A 20579-nucleotide genomic window follows, 5' to 3' on the forward strand; every position below is an offset into this window, starting at 1 on the left:
AGGGAATTACCCACAAATCATTGCAATGTGACGTTAAACACGGGGTAACCAGTGGACGCATGGAGACGTAAACAAAGAGGACGGCTCACGTGTTCAGCCCGTCTTATTACGTGTACACAAACATTAAGGGTTAAAGACGGAACATGAAATCAGAAGATATTTATTTATTCATCAAATATTAGATTTTGTCATTGAAGCTGTTTTGACAAAAACGAGTAAATAGATGATCTGAAGTTACCTCTTGTGAGGAAAGAGTCTGAAGAATACAAAGTATAAAATAAATACACACAATTATACATCATATTTGTGGACGTTCTCATAGTAATGTGATATGTTGCAGCAAAGTGCTGTCCCGTTCATATTTACACCATTTCAAGCCCTCGCAGCCTCACACTCACCCACTCACAGGTGACGTCAGTCAGTCCTTCAGGGTTCAGGGTTCAGGGGGACATTGGGATTGGGCCGATGTATCAGATGTACAAAGTGCTACCTATGAATTGTTCCTCAGACTCATGTATGACCCAGATGACTTCTGGGTTTTGGTATTTTCAGAATAATATATTATAGTGTCAGTCTGTGCATCTTGTCCAGAGTGACTTATAAATATAAAATAATTTTGTGCATTAATGAATGAAAGTAAGAAAAGATAGAAACTGCTGATTATGATTTACAATTTAATTGTTGTTAAATATAGAAATCATTGTTGCTTTTTCAACCGAAGTTCCACGAAGATGTACAATGTGACGATGACTGCTGAGGACACAAACACTATAAAACTGTAGACAGCAGGAATTAGAAAAGTACTTTTATCCTTCAGGGATCCTCCTGTCAGCAGAATGGAAATCTACCAGCATCTAAAACACACACACACACACACACACACACACACACACACACGAGCTGTGATCGGGTTTATTATTGACCTGCAGATAAGGGAGGAGGCATACTGAAGACAGGGTGTATCACACAGCTCAGCTTCTGTCTGTGTAGAGGTCACTTTCCATCCACTGACTGCTCATTGAAGCAAAAAAAGACCCAAACATGAAACACAAGTTCTTCCTTCTGGTTCCTGTTGCGGAGAACACAGGATGTGGTTTACAGACAGGATACGCTGTAGCAGACACAAACGCTTCATTTCATTTCAGTTGAGAGTGCAATTAGATATGTATTGTTTTCATTTGACTTACACAGCTACATAAGCCGACATTATAATTCGTAAAGAAAGTAGATGTTTGATGGCGGAGGAGCTCTGCTACACAACCTGTTCAAAGTAGCCATGAGTGAAATAATCCAATTTTAATTGTAAACTGTCTCTGTGATATCTGTATCATCATCATCATCATCATCATGTGGCTTCATCAGGATCTGAGCCTCAGGGAAAGGGAGACTTCGACAAACAAAGGAAGTGAGTCATCGCCGTGTTATGAGCTCTCAAGGACAGGAGGGTGGAGCAGGTCGAGAGAATTATTGTTCTTAAAAACAATTACGAGCCATTGGAGACAGAAGTACAGGGTAGTGTGTGTGTGTGGTGTGTGTGGTTCTCCTCACACACACACACTATGAAACATGCGCTGTCAGAGGAAATGCAGAGCGAATAGTTCAGTCGTCCCTCCACACCCCGGCCATTCCTTCCTCTTGACCGCTTGTGACGTGTCCCAACAGAAGCTGCTCAGAAGATTCTCAGCATGTCTTTGTATTGCCGTTTACCTCACTCTCCATAATGCTCAGTGGTCAGGGACACCAGAGCCCCAGACCAGTTGAAAGACCTGCTCTGACCCCAACACGCTGCAGTACATCAGTGGAAGTGATCGTGTGAGTCAAGAAGGGTTTGGCAATGTTTGTGACCTGCTGCAGGCACAGTAGAGGGCGCTGTTTCCACTCTACGGACTCGTGAACCACAACAAGTGAACCAGGTGAGTTTTTGGGCAGGCAGGGGCTGGAATCATGGCGCCTAAAGGGCCCACACACCTCTAGTACTTAATCCAAAAGGCAAATTAAAGAGGGAAGTTCATTACTGCAAGCCTGTACCCACAATCCTTAGCTACCCTCACAGAATGGGGATGAAATACACACTTGATGAATAAAAGATTCTACTGAAGGACACGAGGATGGGGTCACTCTATCTGATCTTTAGACGGATATAAGGTGGTATTTTTAGTTAGAATATCCAGAATGCTATCAGAATGAAGTCCATTCTAACAACCAAAAAGATCAACTTTATTACCATGATCCCTGCATGAGGGAAGAGTTACCTGCTGTGACTCAATAACAGCTGAACCGACTGACTCGTGGGTCAGGAGTACTTCAAAGCACTGATCAAATGTGACATTCAATCATACAACTATTCAATAGCATTTTATGTAAATTGCATCTCCCTGCATTATGGTCTAAATGTTGTTTCTAAGCCTCTACTGCCACCATGTATAACATTTCACTAATCCTTGTGGAAAATATATCAAGTCATTTTGATTTGAATGTATTTAGTTAAAGACAGTCAGGTTAGGGTTTAAAATGTATAAGAATAATCGGTCAATAGGCTCAAAAACTAATTTCCATCCAAATAGGTGACTGTATCAGAATTATGATCTTGCATTATTGAACTAATAATAATGATAACAACAATACATATTATTTGTATAGAACCTTCCATTCAATAAATGCTGCACAAAGTGCTTTGCAAAAAGGGAGATAGACAGACTGAACATGAAAACAACTCAGCAGGTCATTTGAGACGTATTAGACAAACTGAAAGTATGATGCATCTTATGTCAATTCATATTCAATACCCAGAAGCAAACACAGACCCTCACAACATCCCGCCAAACACAAATCCACTGCAGGTCTGAAAGAAGCTTTTATCAGCCACCTCACGACATCTTCCCTCGGTGTAAGCCACCAACCACTCATAACAATAATGAGTGAATAATGGATTAGAGCACAAAATTCAATGTAGATAAGAAGTGTCTTCCTCTTTTGGCTGTATACAAGTCACAGGCCTGTTGTGATCCAATCAGAGCAGCCGTCTCAGGCTGAGCTGGTCTGACCGCTCCAGTGGACCCTTCATCCACTCAATGGTCCGACTCAGACGTCCACCGTCTCTTTGTACCACTTCATTAACCAACGTGCATAGTAGGTGTAATGTAATAACATCAACCTAATTAACATGCTAATGTTAGATTTCTGAGAAAGTATGTGCACCATCTAACACATTAACATAATAACCAACGGTAAGAAATGTATTATTGTCGAACTAGCTGACTTCATTTCACGATGAAAATCATCAAAACATGAAAGTCAGGTTAATCTTGTGCATAAATACCAAGTCTGTAGAAAATGACAATCATGCAAGATTTTACATTCAGTTTTATAACAAAGTTGTAGTGTGGTATGAATTAACACCATATGTGTGTTTACTTGAGCATACTACTTGTGTTCATATTATATTGATATTGAAATGATGTATATTTAAAAATACAACAGACATGATTGATTCAGTCATGATGAAGCGTGATCACTAGTAGACATTTACACTGTAATGAAAAGAAAGATTAAACAGTTTTGTAAATGTTGATTTGAATTCTATGTTAAACAACTGTAGAATTAAAGAAAATGCATTTCCATTTTTTTTTTGCACAAAGATGTCAGCACTGAAATGTGTTCAGTGTGCTCTTGAGTAGATTCTGTTCCCCAAGAAAAAGATCCCAAATCAGAAAACATTGGTGAATGTCTGAGTCCTCGGGACAACTGCAGAGTGGGTTTTATGAAGAAAAGTCTTGGTTGGTGAGTGAGAGGCATGTGATACTTCACTGACCCCCCTCAGGGAGAGGGTGTGACCCCTGGCCTTTATTTCACCTCCTCAGTGACCGACTCTGGCAGCAGATGGCAGTGTGTTCTAACGAATCACTCGTTCCTCTAAAAACAAGGCCCATCACTGTGAAACACTTCTATGTTGTTCAACTAGAAGGTTTACAGAACATACTGAGAAGGTCTGGGCTTGCACTACAAGTGAACCACCCTGTGATCAGGTCACGCTGTGGCCACATGCCTTTCATCTCTCTGTGAAGCACTTTGTCTGAACACAATTCATACATGTTATTCATATGGTCTATGACCAATAATATGAGTGAACAACTCTGGAGCAAATCCAAAATCTAGAGTGCTAAAACTCACATGTGTGATGTCATCAAGTATAAAGTATGGAACGGCTCCATAGACGATGAGCTGGGAAAGATTTGGAGGTGACACTGATGGCACCAGAACTGACGAGACTACAGTCAGATGAAGCCCTTCTGCTGTCCCATGCACGTCTCCGGAGCAGATCCACACTGTGCACGTGGTGACGTCACCGGTTGGAGACTTCTTCTCTGTTTGTTTCAGCTGATGTTTTTAAACGTTGATGGAACTTCTCTCGGCCATGGGAATAACACACCGCTGTTGTTCGCTTCCGTGGTGTTCCCCTGGAACTTCTACCCCGATGTTCACTGAAGCAACGTTTAAGTGCGGCTTTCGTTTGAAGGCTGCGGTCTCGTGCTCACTGAGGCAGCTTGGTGGAGGAGACCTGTAGCTCTGCTCAGGTCCAAATGCGGAAACGTGTTTGAAGAGATGCTTTGTTTAAGCGTCAGCGTGCGACGCGTCTTCAGGTCGCTGTTCGTGCGACACGCCGCCTGAGAGGAGGAATGGACAGAAGGGACAGCATGGTCCACAGCGGAACGGACGCTCTGCAGCCGTGCCAACTGATCCTGAACCTGGAGGACACCTCCATCTCCAGTCTGCGGGCTCACAGGACCGCGTGCGCTGCATCCAGAGACCCCACACAGCGGGAGATCCGCACTTCGGAGGTAACTTGCGCTAGAGGAAATTCGCTGCTCGTGCTCGAGCCTCCAGCGCCTTCTGTAAGGCCCGCTGCATCGTGTGCAGAGTAGGCCCGCTTCTGTTGTTCCAGGGACGGACAGGTGTGAACAGGTGCTCCGCTTTATTCTGTCCCCGTCCGACTCTCTGACGTATCACACGGCCACTGTGTGCTCCCGCGGTCACGTTTTAACGATGTCTTTATGTTTTGGTTGCGACTAAAACTAGTGATAGAAAAAGTGAGACGTTCCATTCGTTGCTGCGAGTGTTAACACCGTGCACCGTTAAATAGCGTCACACGTTTAGAATGTAGTTCTGTCTCGTTGAAAAGTGAACGTTTGAGTTGACTAGCTGTATTGTTAGCTGCCTAACAAGTGTGTAAAACCTACAGGCCTGTTTCACATGTTGACCTGTCACAGTAGCACAGGTGTAGCTTAATTCATAGATGCATAATGGCTGGGTTCCATTCCGCTGCTTCAGGGGGATGGTGTCATTGTCACACCATCAGGGCTTAGTGGGACACTTGAATAGAGAATGCTTGTCCTACAATAAACATGGTAAAACGTATTCTGTGTTGCAGCCATTCAGAGACATATTTTTTGCTCTCTACCTTAAAACACTCCCCCACAGCAGTCTACCCAAGTGGCCAGCACGCCCATGAACTTAGTCCAAAACGTGCATTAGGCAAACACACACTGAGGACCCTGATTCAAGATTCCTTACTTCACTGCCATATCAACCGCAGGTGATGAGCAGTGAAAACACACTGCCACGAATACAACACAGCAACCACACAATGAATGCAATGCATCAACCAGATCGCTCATGCCCTTCAAGTGACAAGTTAAAGTGCATGTGCGTGACAGCCGGTGAAGCACTCCGATGTGGGATGCTTCAGGATAAGTGGTGCTGTGGAAGCGACATCTATAGTCTTATTACTGCGTAGTCTTTCACCTGAAGGTAGAAGATGGAATGACCTGAAAAGACTTAAACCTTTGTTGAACTTAGCCACTCACGGATGTATTTCAGCAAAAAAGCATTTAAAAACACATGCGTGAAACTGTTAATAATTAGGCTTCTTCTACTAAATCAATCTGGTGCGGGAGATAAATGTCACCCTTGAACTGAATAGAAGTCCTCTGAACATAGTCCAGGCAGTTTGTCACTACTACGTGATTGGGAAAAGCATTTAGGACAATATTAAGATCATTTTTAGGAGACAGAGTTGGGCTTGTGTTACATAAGACCCGTCCTCTTGAGAATATCAACCACTGCAAAATAAATGGCAACATGTGACGCTGTTCAAAGACATTTGATGCTGTTAGTCATTGGTCCATACATTGCTCTTCTAGGTTACTGTCTGGTTGTTTGGTTCAAGTCTTTCTTTCAGTCTGCATCAGGGTGGTGGTCCTATTTTCATCACGTGTTAAACGGTTAATGTTGTCCAAAAGGTCCTGCAGCAGTGTTGACAACACTGATGGTTCAATGCATTGTTTGATCTGATTTGGATGCATGTGAAGTATATGTGGTGTAGCTGAGGAGTGGCTGCTGTCACTCACTCAGGTTGGGCCCTGAGCCCTAGTTGTGTACATGTCTGGCAGGAGGCTACATTTAGCTGTGGTTCCCTCCCACGCATTCTGAGCAGGTCCTGTTTGTCAAGAAATTCAAATGCGGAGGAAGACAGTGGGAGAAAAGTGTGTTGCTGTGCTCGCGCTGCATATCAACGAGCAGAGGAGGTGTTTCCCATCGACGATGGACTAACTGTGCTTCAGAGCTGTGACAGTTCTCCTTTTGACCGTTTCCTGTCCTTTCATTGACCTCTTAAACTGCCCCACCCATAGACACCTCCATAAGGTGGAAACGTGTCAGGGCTGTGTGTTTTAGCTTGTTCAGTCAATTGTTGCACCTTTTAACAGAAGAAGTTAGTTATTTCCAGCTTGTTCCTTGACAATTTGAAAGCTTTTTCGATGGTATTTTTTAGATTGTTGATTTCCCACGCAATTTGAATGCATCTTTCAAATTGCTGCTACAAGTAAGTATTAGTCACTACAAGTGAGGACCGGCAGTTGTGTGCTGCAAAGGGTTGGTCTGACAGAGTCCTGCAGTGTTTGGAATAGCACCGGCCATACGGCTCTTTGTGATGAGCACTCACCCAAACCAGAATGTGTTGAGTCAGCTGCTCTGCAAGCCTCTGTCCCTCCACTGTGCTATTTATATACCGGTACACACCCAAACCAGCCTCTGCACATACCAACACACACAAGAGCATACGCATGTCTGATCTACACACACACACACAGCTCGGCGCCTTGTAAACAATAGTGAACACAAACAGTGGCGGCAGGGTTAGAGCGCTGCTTCAGGTTCACTTAGTTTGTTCCTGACACTGTTGCGGAGGCGACAGGTGGGCCCAGAGCAGCAGACAATCGGCCTGCATGGGAGCAGCTCGGCTTCTACCGACCTCACAGGATCACATGTAGGACGCTGAGGTAAGACAAAACTCCAAGTCAGCAGTGAATTGAACTTAATGTGGTTGTATTTGCATACGTTTGCTCCAAAGAGGGCTTGACATCTTTAGTCACAGAGAGTGTCTTGTCCCTTTGATTGTGTGTGGTCCTTTGTTAAATACACCATATGATGTAATGTAGTTCCCATCTAAAGAGGTGGATCATTTAAAATCAGTTGCTCTCCTCCGTTGTCACCTTGCAAACCTTGGTCTGTCTGCTTGGCAAATTATATTTAAGTATCAATTTTTTTTTTTTACTGTGCTATAATCTTTATTATAATCCTGGATCATTATTAGTGATTCATTGTGTAAGCAGCATTTTATTGTTGTTACTGGTGGAGGTGGAACTCATTTTAACTGTGTTTTATGCTGTTGGTTGGTTTAATATATATTCATCTATCATTTATGAAACGATCTTATGGTTTGTATTAGGGCTGGGCGATATGGCCTAAAAAAAAAATCTCCGATTTTTTTACAAAAAATCCGATTCACGATTTAAATCGATTTTTTCCCCCAAAATTTTTTGCAGATGACAGAAGCTGTTGAAAACAATTTTTTATTTTATTTTGTGATGATTTTCCCAAGTAGGTTGATAAAAATAAAGTGCAAACAAAACCTGAACATTGTAGAAAGGTGCCTGTAGTATACAAAAAGTATTTGGTCACTCTTCTGTTTCCCTGAATCATTTAAATATAAAATTAAATTAAACATAACATTAAATGGCATTAAATAGTAGCCTTCCATTGTAAACAACTGTGCAAATGTAACTTTTTACAGTAAGCTTTTCTAACTGAATACACTGATACAAACACAGCATGAAATAAAATGTATGTGACCCTTTAACATTCACATTTTCAAAAGTGCAACATCTGATCTAACATCAACATAACATATTTTGCACAGTAAATAAGTGCATGTAAACAAAATCAAGTGCATTCACAACATAACCAACAGTATTAAACAGTAGTGCATGTTTTTTCTAAATATTTTTGCCAGGAAGACAAGCCTGTCTACTACCTCTGGCTTCAGGCATGCACGGTGGCATGTAACAATGCCCCCCCACACACTGAAAAGCCTCTCAGAGGGGGCACTTGTAGCTGGCACAGAGAGGTATTTCTTTGCTAAAGTACTTAGCCTTGGAAAGTTAAGTTGGTGACGCTTCTACCAGTCAAGTGGATCGGTGTCTGGGTCAACCTGCTGGACCACAGGTCAGTTGTTGCGGAGTAGAATGACATCCCCTCCAGCTCCGCAGAAATCCTTTGGCGTGTACTATTGTACAGCCGAGGCAAGGCAACGTCAGAAAAATGTTTACGGCTTGGTAGCACGTACCTGGGGTCCAAAGCTTTGAGAAGGTGAATAAACCCCGGCTTTTCCACGGTGTATATGGGCACCATATCTTTTGCGATATACATCGCGACTGCATCCGTGATGGCTTTCCACCGGGCACTCTTCTTCTCATGCGGAGTACAGTTGGTGAATGTCTCCAAAATGCTGGGTTGTTGTTGTGAGGTGGCGGCGGCGGCGGCGGCGGCGCTTGTGCTCCCGCGGTCCTGCTCCCTCCTCAGGGCAACAACACTTCTCCCACTCGGCGGCATGCCTCTGTTTGAGGTGCTGCATTAAATTTGTTGTGCTGCTTGATTTTGTAGCAATAGCTTTTAGACAGACCTTACATCGTGGTGCTGTTTGTTCTGTGTCAGATGACACGAACCCGAACCATTTCCAGACTACCGAAGACACATTCTTCCCTCTCTTATGAACGAGAGCTTCACTGCTGGCCGCCATTGTTTTCGTTTGTAAACAATGCGCGCGCACTCTACTACGGGAGCCCAACGGGGGGGAGGGGTGGGGGCGATTTTCTCGATTTTCAATAAAACACATCGCCTTAAAGCACACATTCGAATTAATCGATTAAATCGATTTATCGCCCAGCCCTAGTTTGTATGTGAAATTAGGGCTGGGCGATAATTCAATATAATAATTTATGGTCTTTCAATGGAATTTTCGTTATCAAATTATTAGTACTGGGCACGTTAACGCGTTATTATCGCGTTAACGCATTCATTAATTAACGCAGACAATTATATTATCGCTTGTTAACGCAGTTTTTTTTATTATTAAGCGGACATTTTTAACACAAGAACTGGCAGCGAGCGGTGAACAGCTGTTTGTGTGGCGTCTCTTCCTGTTTCCTTCACCTACATTCCCCTGGGTCCTAAGTCCCTCCATGTACAGCCTCTTATCACCCTCTATGTACCAACGTACATTTATAACAAATACCACACATATTACGGTAATCAGCGTTGCATATGTGTCTGACCAAAATACCAAAAAAAAGCAATGATTCATTTTGTAGAGTTTTTAAAGTGTTTTTGTTTGGAATATGTATAACAAGCATATCATTTAGTTATCGCTACTGAGAATTTAACAAACATAAAACATGACGTAGATAGGTTTGCAGTTTTCAAGGTGTATATTTCAAATTGCATCTCTTTCACACATGAAGATAAAGTTGTGAACACCGGCTGAATATCTATGATCAGAATCATTATAACTGTGTTATAACTGCTGCTGTGTAAAGGGAATACTGCTGTTAAAAAGAACCTGATTTGTTTAACGTGTTTGCAAACCAAATGTTATTGCAATTTTGTTCATATAGCAGCACTTTTAAAATAAAAGTGCGCAATACACTACATTTGAATTCATTATTGAATTTTGTTTGGTGCTGTCAGATATTGGTAGTGTGAAGAGCAGTATGGTTTGTGTGTCGGTGGTGTTGGTTTCCCTGATGGAGCCAGTGAAGTGTGTCCTGACCAGCAACACCAGTCACTCAGTGAACTGTGAGTCACTGCAGGAATGTTTGGTCACTGAACACAATCATTTTGTAATGGGTGGCACCGGTCGCTGTGGGTTTCTGCTGACCACGTCTGCGTAGACTTTATTTGTCCGTGTCTATAAATGTGTGTGACTGAGTATCAGTTTATATCAATCAAATGAATATATACATGGACAAGCTGCGTTTGTACTGCTAGTGGTGGTGGTACGCAGTGATGTCAATCCACACATATTCATGATCCCCTGGAGAGTTTTTTTTGACCGCATGACTTTTCCTCTAGCACCGCCATAAGGCCAGAGTTTTCCCTTTTACGCAAGACGGAATGAAATGTAATGATCTGAACTCATGAGATCATACTTTTGTTAACCTTCACTTATCCAGGGAGGTTCTCTGGGAGCAGTTCCAGGAAGGCCTTGTTCACAACCACAGTGTGACCTGTGTGTAATTATTTGGTTATCAAAATAGTTGCTGATGAATTATTTGTCGATTGATTAATCGACTAATTGTTCAGTAATTGTGACTTTGCATTCCTTGCATTGAACGGCCACAGCAGAAGGTGGCGTGAGAAGCCGAGGATACACTTGTCTTTCATTGTGACTTTTGTCATCTGATCATACCATTAACTGACAAGTCAGTACGCTCCAAGATCAGATCTCTCCTCGCTTTGGGATCCGATCAGCCGGACCACATTGTGAGGTGGCCTGGCTCACATTGAGTTCAGATCTCAGTGAGTGTGGACAGATGCGGACTCAATCCATTTATCAATCTCCATCAACTTCCTCCCACACAGGAGTTCCTCTGAGGAGAGCTGAGCCCAGCTGAGACCTGCTGTCTCAGTCCTGTTAAGTTACTGATGATGCTGATTGTGCTGCTTCAGAATAAAAGCTTTTAAATGACAAACTAATGGGGCCTTTCAAAATGAAGAACAGGAAAATGTGTTTATCTCCAAGTTAGTGGAGCTTTGGTCAGGGCTTTTCTTCAATAAAACCAGATCTACTACTACTGCTTCAAAAGAAAATGTAAAGGAAATGAAATTAAACTATCCACCATTCTACAGCTGCTCCTTTGACCACAAAATAAATCTGAGCATTATCCGATTAGGCAGGTCACATTAAAGTGTCAATTGTGGACACAGCTCAGTTCTGATCTGGTGCACCTCATCAGAAACCACAGCGATAGAGAGACTGGAGACACAACATTATTTAAATGCGGGGATACCGGCTCAGGTCTCTCCCGGATGACTTTTGTAGTGTCGCCCTCGGTTGTTCATGTATTAAGTGACAGAAATAGGTCTGCCAAGAACGAAAGAGGAGATGGAAAGACTGGGTCCCTGGCTTCTTTCTCTCCTCTGTTGACCAATCACGGTGTGAAGTGGGTGTGAATGTTGGACTGTCGGTTTGGGATAGTGACAGAAACAGCCGCCCCACCCCCAAAAGGGATGTTTGAATGGTTTGGTGGGAGGGGGTTCTGACCCATTTCACCATCTGCCAGACGAGGAAGTATCCGGGCCTCCTCAGGCCAACACTGCTTCTGTGGGCCGCCAGCGCGGAATACGTATTTACCATGTGAACGTTGCATGAACAGTATTTAGTAGCGGCAAGTTTCCGTTTACAATCTTTCTTGTACAATATGAATATATACTGTACCATTCAGTTTGTTGTTTGCATATCTTTTCATATAATTATCGGTAAGTGCATGTCCCTACTGGGACATGTCCCTACTTTCACATTTTGCATGTGCGTTCCTGTTATTCTTTACTTTGGAAGAGGGTAGCGATGCCCCTAGGGGGCAGATCTGGGATCAGACGTGTTGCCACAATATTTTCATGACTTCAGTCAAAAGTTCAGTTAAATGCATGAAGAGGCATGAAGAGATGCAGAGAGCTGCCTGCAGAGAGCTACCTCTCAGGTACTGCACAGTGTGTTCTACTGGCACCAAGATGCCTTCATCTCTCTACACGTCATGCATTTAGAGATACAAGGCTGTGCTCACCCTCAACCAAAAAAGAATCACTTCATTCTTTGAATCACTTTTGATTTCAAGCTATGAAAATTATTGGAATAAAATGTTTAATCTTATTTAAATGTGATACTTTTATACATCATTTTCATCCTTATTGCTTTTGCACTAAGGAATAATGAATTTCATTGGTGTCAAATGTACAAACTAAACTTCCACTCAGTAAAGGAAAGCTCTAAAGTGGACTTCCTCATGGGGGCCTCTGGACTTGTCTGATGCTGATGGATCTCTGTGTGACAACAACCTGACCCCATCTCTGTTCCTCTGAGGCTCTTGCACTGTCAGCACCTTCTTCACTACCAAGTCAAAGTGCTGCAACTCTAAGTGGATGAATTCAGTGGGCCAATAGGCATCACTCCTCAGGGTTAGGTCACATGAATGCATGTTTCCCATCATTAACCTCCATCCTACATGATGTAATGCATGAATGCATGAAGCAAAACATGTCCAGTTTCAATGTCCATCCTTAGTCCAAAGCACTGAACTCTCACAGACTTTACATGATGTCATCTTCTTGATCAGAGGCAGTGTCTCAGTGTCTCAGTGCAAAAGGTTCCCAGTGCTGTATGGACACTAGGGGTGCAACGGATCACAAACCTCTCGGTTCGGTTTGGATCACGGTTCTTGAGTCACGATTCGGATCATTTTTCTGATCAGCAAAGAAAAGGGAAGGAGTCAAATACAACTTTGCTTTCTATTTATTAATTAAAGAACTTCAAGAACACTGAAAGCAAAGAACTTTGGGCTATAGTCTTACATAAAAACAAAGATATTGAAGATGTCCAATTCGAAACAAAATGAAATTAAAAAACTCATAAAAATAAAACATTCAAAAATATTCAATTCTGTTAAGTTTAAGTGCAACATGAGGTATGTTGATACCCTCGTCCTTTGATCAATATTGAAAGAAAGAAACAGTGAGCTAGCTTCCACTGTTTACACTGAACTGAACTGCTCAGCAACGACTTGGGTCTATGTTTACTTCCTGTCAGGTTATGTCATTCAAATACACAATAATGTTACATTACTGTGAAATGGTCTACAACTTTACATTGTTTTTCAAAAAGATGAGAATATCTCCATTGTCTGGGGAGAGGGTAGACCTTTCTGTGGTGACTGGGATATTATTGGGCCTGTCAGGCTTTACTCTGCTGCTTCTGTCAGCACCTGCACCAGGTGTGTGTCTGTGTGACTCTCACCGTGACTATGTGACTATTGACTATGAATCTCCCACTCCACCGTGATGAAGTGAGCGGTCACAGTCACGTAGCTCTCCGTTGCCCTGGAAGTCCACCCGTCTGTGGTGATAGTGCTTCAAACTGTTATGCTGTTGTCGTGTGTCTTTCTCTTTAAATAACGCCTACATACCATAACTGTTTCGTCCACCACCCTCATCCGTCATTATAAGTTACAGGGAAGACAAAATGTTCCCAAACTTGCGATTTAAATGACGCCGGGGGCTTCTGACGCTCCTCCACTCGCCATGACGTCACCGTTAAATGCTTCTAACCTGCTCCGTTCACTGAACACACTTCTGCTTTATATCTGTTCACTGACACTCTGCATTGATATTCTGGGACTTGTTACTGGAAAAGGAACAGCAGCAGTAACACTTTATTACATACTGTGATGATTAAACTGTTAAAAAAAAAAAAAAAAAAAAAACTAAATTAATCCGCGGTTCACAAGTCTGCCGAACCGTGAGGTGTGTGCTGAACCGTGAGGTGTGATCCAAACCGTGAGGTGTGATCCGAACCGATCACGGATCGATCCGTGATCCGTTACACCACTATTGGACATGCTCATCTTTCATCAATGAAGTAGTTCAATTAAAGGTCCAGTGTGCAGCATTCTGGGGGTCTATTGATATTAATGTGTTTTCTTTAGTGTATAACCACATGAAACTTAGAATCGTTAGGGAGCAGGTCCTCTTAGTCCACCATATTTGTAGTCCAGAACAGACTAACCAAACACTGGATCTAGGTTATGTTTGCGCGTCCTTCTGTTGTGGTGAAATGATGAGAAGAGACGGTCAACTGGAGTTGCAACCAGCGGGAATCGTTTTAATGCATATTCGTCAACATCACACGAACTTGGCATAACGAAACAGATTCAAAATCTTACTGTCCTCAGATCACTTTTATCGTCAAATTTCACGCCCCTTTAGCTGTGTTCCATCAATCAAACCAGTTTGTTGAATCAAAACTGGACTCTTCTGGACTCCTAATTAGGACATATTATGCTATTTTGACCTCTTGTCCTCTGATAGGACACCGCTCCAAGTACGAAATGTGATGGTACTTTTTACGAGAGATTTATTACAGTTTGTCTGGCGCTGATCATCATTTCCCACGATCGTTTTCTGAGAACCAAATGTGTGTTCCATAACACGTTATATAACTGTTTACGTGTGAGCCCACACTTGTGTTCAGTTCAAGTTCAATTCAAAGTTTATGATGATTTTCTTCAATACTTCACCGTAGTTCTCCTACACGGTGAGACGCTGGAGAAGTTTCAGTTGGTTGTAATCTGGAACCTCACCACCAGATGCTGCCCCATCCTACACACTGGCCCTTTAAGTGTTTGATCACTTTTGGAGTATAGCCTACTGATAGCATACTACTCATACTGTTTGATCAAATGTTTCTCTTTTTTCTAGGTCTTTCACTGTTTTTTTACAGACTTCACTCATTGGTACACATTAGAATTAAAGCCCTACGGCACCCGATCTCACAGTGCTTCAGACATTGTTATAGCTGCAGCTCATACAATTAATAAGGTAGTTGGATTTACATGTGCCATTTAGCAAGCATTATTACTAAATGGTGTCAGTGGCTGGTTACTGACTCACCTAAACCACACTGTAAAGTTTCTCATCTGCAGCTGTGTTCACACTGCTACAGAATGACACAAGTAGGAAAAGAGCCTGCAGAGAGGCCCTGTAGCACCAAGGTAGGGCTGCACTGAACCAATATAATCATGAGTCTGAAAAACATCACGAGGATCCCCCTTAAATGTCCAAAAAATAAACCAAATATTCAATTTACTATCACTTACATCAAGTGGCAGTTTACTTGAAAAACAACTTTTAAGATGAGAAACTTAACAAGAAAGATTGATTAATGGACTAATCATTTTAGCTTTACATAACTGTGAAAGATGACAGAACAAAGTTTATGTCTTATGGTTGATTACTTGATACCTCACCTCAAAAAGATATATTGTAAATATGATAAGATAGAACTTTATTAATCCTGAAGGAAATTCTTCAGTCAAAGTTTCATTCAAGATTACCACAGAACAATAGCAAAAACAATGGCATATAAATACAAACATTTGAACAATAGAATAACAATAAGTGTAAAATAAATAATACTGACACCATTGCAAAATAAAACAATAGCAATAAGAGTAAAGGAAATAAAGTAAAACAAATCTTTTCAAATAGAAAAAGTAAAATATAACAACAAAGATTCACTACAAGAGTAAAAATACAAAGTGTAAAAGAAGTGTAAGAGCCATTTTGTATTCTTAACAGTTTTTGTATTTTATGTTTATTGCAAAAGTATGTGTTATGTTCTTTAGAATGTTTACCATATAACAGAGTTAAGATAATTGGTCATGTTGTAAAATGTGCTTCAAATGTGTGTTTTATTAAGTCAGAAAAATTGCTCCGTGAAAAGATTGGATTTTCAGGAATGATTGGAGCACCGTGGATTCATGCACAAGGAATGAAAGATGAAACCACCTTTCCCGGATTTCTGTTGGATTTGCTTTGGAATCTGATGGACAGAAATACTCGCCACGGATGTCAAGTAAGCACTGTTATTGTCTTCCATGGACTGTTGAGTAAATCGCTTGTCAGCAGATGGTAAAACTCGTAAAAAAACCGCAAAAAACTACGCTAACGAGGTGCTAACGATGCGTTAGCAACCCACTAACGGTTGGCTAACAAGGCGTCTTTGTTATGTCAGTAATTGACAGGGACTGGAACTGCTATACATGCTAGCTACACTTGTTGAAGGAAAATACTTGTAATGTCAGTGGATTGGAATTGAAATGTATTGAGAGCTACAGCATTAAAATGGATCAAGAGGTAATGGAAATCCTACCAAAAAGGGTACCAAAGCTTACTGTCAAGGCTATGGAGGAGAAGCTTAACCGGCTAATAGGGGCTAGGAAAGCAACGTATGGACGTCTTGGCAGAATGATCAGAGAGATTGATGCTTTAATGGATGATAATGGAAATGCTCAAGTGGTCTCTGCAAAAATATCCACTGATTTCACAAAAGTGAAGATGGAGTTTTGTGAACTGAATAAGGAAGTCAAAGCCTATTAATCAATCTGGTTCTCTGGTATCCTCCACCACCTCATCGGTTAGGATTAAAGTAGAAGCTGAACGCGCAGCGCTATTGGCACGTGCTGAAGCATTGAAACAAAAACAGGACATTGAGAGAGAAGAAGCTCTACTTAAGGCAAAGAAAGAGCGGTTTAAATTGCAAACTGCCATTGCAGTGGCCAATGCAAAGCTGCAGATGCTTAATGTGCATGAGTCAGGTCGCAACACACGAGCTGGACCTTGTGATGGAATGAATGCTTATCTGGATGGCACAATGCATGCTGAGAGTGAGTCTTATCAGGTCAAGGGAGCTGACACGCCACGGAGAAGACGTAGCATCTTGCATAGCCCTGAAAGAGTTGTCAGACCTCGGCAACAGAATAATGCAGGAAACGAGCCAGCACCTGCAAGCCAGAATGACTTTGGAAACTTGGTTAGCATAATGCAGCGTCAGAATGAAATCACTGAACATCTGGTAAAGCAACAGAAAATGTCTCCTCTCCCACCGCTGAATATTCCAGTTTTCAGTGGTGCCCCACTGGAGGTTGGGTTTTTAATGAAAGCATTTGACCATGGGATAGAGGGTAGAACTGAAAGCAACAAAGATAGACTCCATTGTCTTGAACAGTTCACTAGCGGCCAGCCCAAGGTGCTTGTTCGCAGTTGCCAGCACATGCAGCCAGACAACGGTTACACAGAAGCTAAGAAACTCCTCAACAAATACTTTGGGAATGAATACACAATTGCCTCAGCCTACATTGAAAAAGCTCTGAAATGGCCCACAATCAAGTCAGAGGATGGAGAAGCCCTTGCTAATTTTGCTGTGTTTCTCACAGGTTGTTGCAATACAGTCGATAGTGTGGAATATATGGAGGAGATGGATAGCCCTACGAGCATGCGGGCTATTATCTCGAAGCTTCCTTTCAAATTAAGAGAGCGGTGGAGAGGAGTTGCATGGGAAATACAGGAAATAAATGGCAGAAGAGCTAGATTCAAAGATCTGGTCAGTTTTGTGGACAAACAGGCAAAAATCACTTCTTACCCATTGTTCGGAAACATTCAAGAACCCAGTTTCTCTAAGGACGTTGGCAAGTTTAGAGGGAACACGTCAAGTAGTCCAAGATTCAAGGAGCAGAAGAACATCTTTGCCACAGGCGTTGAATCAGTGAAAGATCAAATCAAAAGGGACAAGGAAATAAAGGAATCGCCCATAAGTGGAAAGCAGTGTTCTTTATGCCGCAAAGGTCATGAACTGGAGTTCTGCAAGCTTATGAAACATAAGGCATTGGATTGTTAATAGGAACAAACACGCCCAAGGCATTGGAGCCGTGGAAGGTCATCAATAGTCAAGGAGAAGGTCCTTATGCGGTGAAGACCAGTGGGCGGAGCTAACTGACTCCAAGGTGTTGATGTTTTCATTCAATGGACTATCAATGGACCTTTGAGCAGAGCAGACACTGGCAAAGGAAATATTCACTGGCCACAGGTGACTGCAAATAGGATTTCTGTGGAAAAACTAGAGGAACTCACAAAGCAGCAGATGAAGCATGACTTTCCAGAGTCTCGACAGGCTGAAAAGTTGGAAATGTCTGGTGAGGATAGACAATTCATGGATTCTGTGTCACAATCGGTGAAGCTGATAAATGGACACTACAGCATAGGCATGCCGTTAAAGAAAAAGTAAATAACATTTCCAAACAACCGTTCCGCAGCAGTACAGAGAGCTGAATCCCTGAAACGGAAGCTTATTAGGAATGAGAAATTCCACCAAGACTATGTCAAGTTCATGGAGGAAACGCTGCAGAAGGGTTATGCAGAACCAGTTCCCACTAAAGAAGCCAACGGGAATGGTGACAGAACATGGTACATTCCTCATCATGGGGTTTACCACCCAATAAAGAAAAAGATAAGAGTTGTGTATGACTGCAGCCACGTTTCAAGGAACGTCTCTAAACTCACAGCTTTTACAGGGACCAGACCTTACAAGTTCCCTCATTGGTGTGCTGATGAGATTCAGACAGGAGCCAGTTGCTTTCATGTCTGATATTGAAAGCATGTTCCACCAGGTAAGAGTTCCTGCTGAAGACTGTGACCTGCTGAGATTTCTGTGGCGGCCACAAGGGGACCTCAGTCAAGAAGTGAAGGATCACAGAATGACAGTTCACTTATTTGGTGCGACTTCATCTCCAAGTTGCGCGAGCTACGCGCTCAGCGAATGCGCTGAAGATAATCAAGCAGACTTCAGCCCAGATGCAACAAACACTGTGCTAAGGAGTTTTTATGTCGATGACTGCTTGCGGTCTGTTGCAAGTGAAGAGCAGGCAGTTGCTTTGATACAGGAGCTCAGGACCTTGTGTGCCTTAGGGGGTTTTAAACTGACCAAGTGGATCTCCAATAGCCGGGCTGTGCTTGCTTCTGTGCCTGAGTATGACAAGATAAAAGAGGTCAAAGATCTTGATTTGGAAAAAGACACACTCTCAGTTGAGAGAGCTCTGGGAGTTCAGTGGTGTGGAATCAGACACCCTTGAGTTCAGAGTCGTCATTCAGAACAAGCCATTGACAAGAAGAGGGGTCCTCTCTATGATGAGTTCTGTCTTTGACCCATTGGGGATATTGGCCCCTCTCCTGCTTCCAGTAAAGTACATTCTGCAGGAACTATGCCGAACAAAACATGGATGGGATGACAGTATGCCAGAGGTTCTTGCTCAGCAGTGGCATCAATGGGTGATGAGCCTGCACCAGTTAGCTAACTTCAAGGTGGAAAGATGTGTGGAGCCATCTAACTTTGGGGAAATAGTTTCGGCTCAACTTCACCATTTCGCTGATGCCAGCAAAAAGGGTTATGGCACAGTCACATGCCTGCTTTCAAGAAACCGCCAAGAGCAGTTACACTGCGCTTTCATCATGGGAAAGGCAAGGGTCACGCCCCTAAAACCTGTCACAATACCACGACTTGAACTCACTGCTGCAGCTGTAGCATCCAAAATGGACAAGATGATGAGAGCGGAACTGGATCTGGATCTCAAGGAGTCTGTAAAACAAGATACCGTACCTTTGTTGCAAATCGGATTGCAATGATTAGAGATCAGTCAGAGGTTTCTCAGTGGCGTTATGTTGGCACAGCAATCAATCCAGCAGACTTTGCCTCACGAGGTCTCACTATGGATGCCTTTTTAAAGGCAAAGACTTGGATAACCAGACCGGAATTTCTGGCAAAGCCTGAAGCAGACTGGCCTGACATGCCAGACAGTACATGTCCGCCTCTTTTTTGAATGACCCAGAGGTCAAACAAGCCACGGTTTGTGCTATTACAATGGAAGAGAACATGGATGCAACCTCTGGGCTTGTTCTGCATTTCTCAAACTGGTTTGACCTAAAGAAAGCAGTTGCATGGCTTCTCAAGCTAAAGAACATACTGAAGCTACTCGCTCAGAAGAGAAAGGACTTAAAAACCTCACTGATGAACAGGAGTTTGGATGAGAAAGGTCAAAAGACAAAACTTGAAAAGGAAATGAGAGACTTAAGAGCTTCAATTCACATCAACCCTCTCACTGTAAGTTCTCACTTACTCAGACCTCTACTGATCCAGGGGATCTTGGGGCCTTAACTCCAAATCATCTGCTGTTGCTGAAAGCCAAATCTTCGCTGCAGCCAGGCATTTTTGAAAGGAATGACATCTAATCCAGATGAAGATGGCGTCAAGTCCAGTATCTGGCAGATTTGTTCTGGAAGCGCTGGACCAAAGAGTATTTGCCTGAATTACAGGAAAGGCAAAAGTGGTCTCGTCCAGTGTTGGTGACATTGTTCTTGTGGTAGACGACTCAGCTCCACGAAACTCATGGATTATGGGATGAGTGATCCAGACAATGGAGGACAGCAGAGGCAGAGTTTGCCAGGTCCAGGTGAAAACCAGCACAAATGTTCTTCTGAGACCTGTCACTAAGCTCTGCTTGTTGCTTGAAGGCGACATGTAACACTTTTGACCCTCGTCCACAAAATGGACATAAAAGCGTTCATGAAAAATGACAATGATT

The 20579-nt window shown here is 42.6% G+C and overlaps 1 protein-coding gene across 1 annotated transcript in view; it reads left to right on the plus strand.

Annotated features, from left to right (window-relative positions):
* The first annotated feature begins 7222 nt into the window (after window positions 1-7222).
* LOC306779519 (kinase suppressor of Ras 1-like) overlaps window positions 7223-20579 on the plus strand; it is a 43683-nt gene continuing 30326 nt past the window's right edge. Inside the window, exon 1 of the mRNA XM_079271473.1 lies at window positions 7223-7337. The gene's annotated coding sequence lies outside the window, so the exon portion shown is untranslated. The remainder of the gene's footprint in view (window positions 7338-20579) is intronic.

This window comes from Melanostigma gelatinosum (genome assembly GCF_949748355.1).
Source record: "Melanostigma gelatinosum genome assembly, chromosome: 7".
Lineage (NCBI taxonomy): Eukaryota > Metazoa > Chordata > Actinopteri > Perciformes > Zoarcidae > Melanostigma > Melanostigma gelatinosum.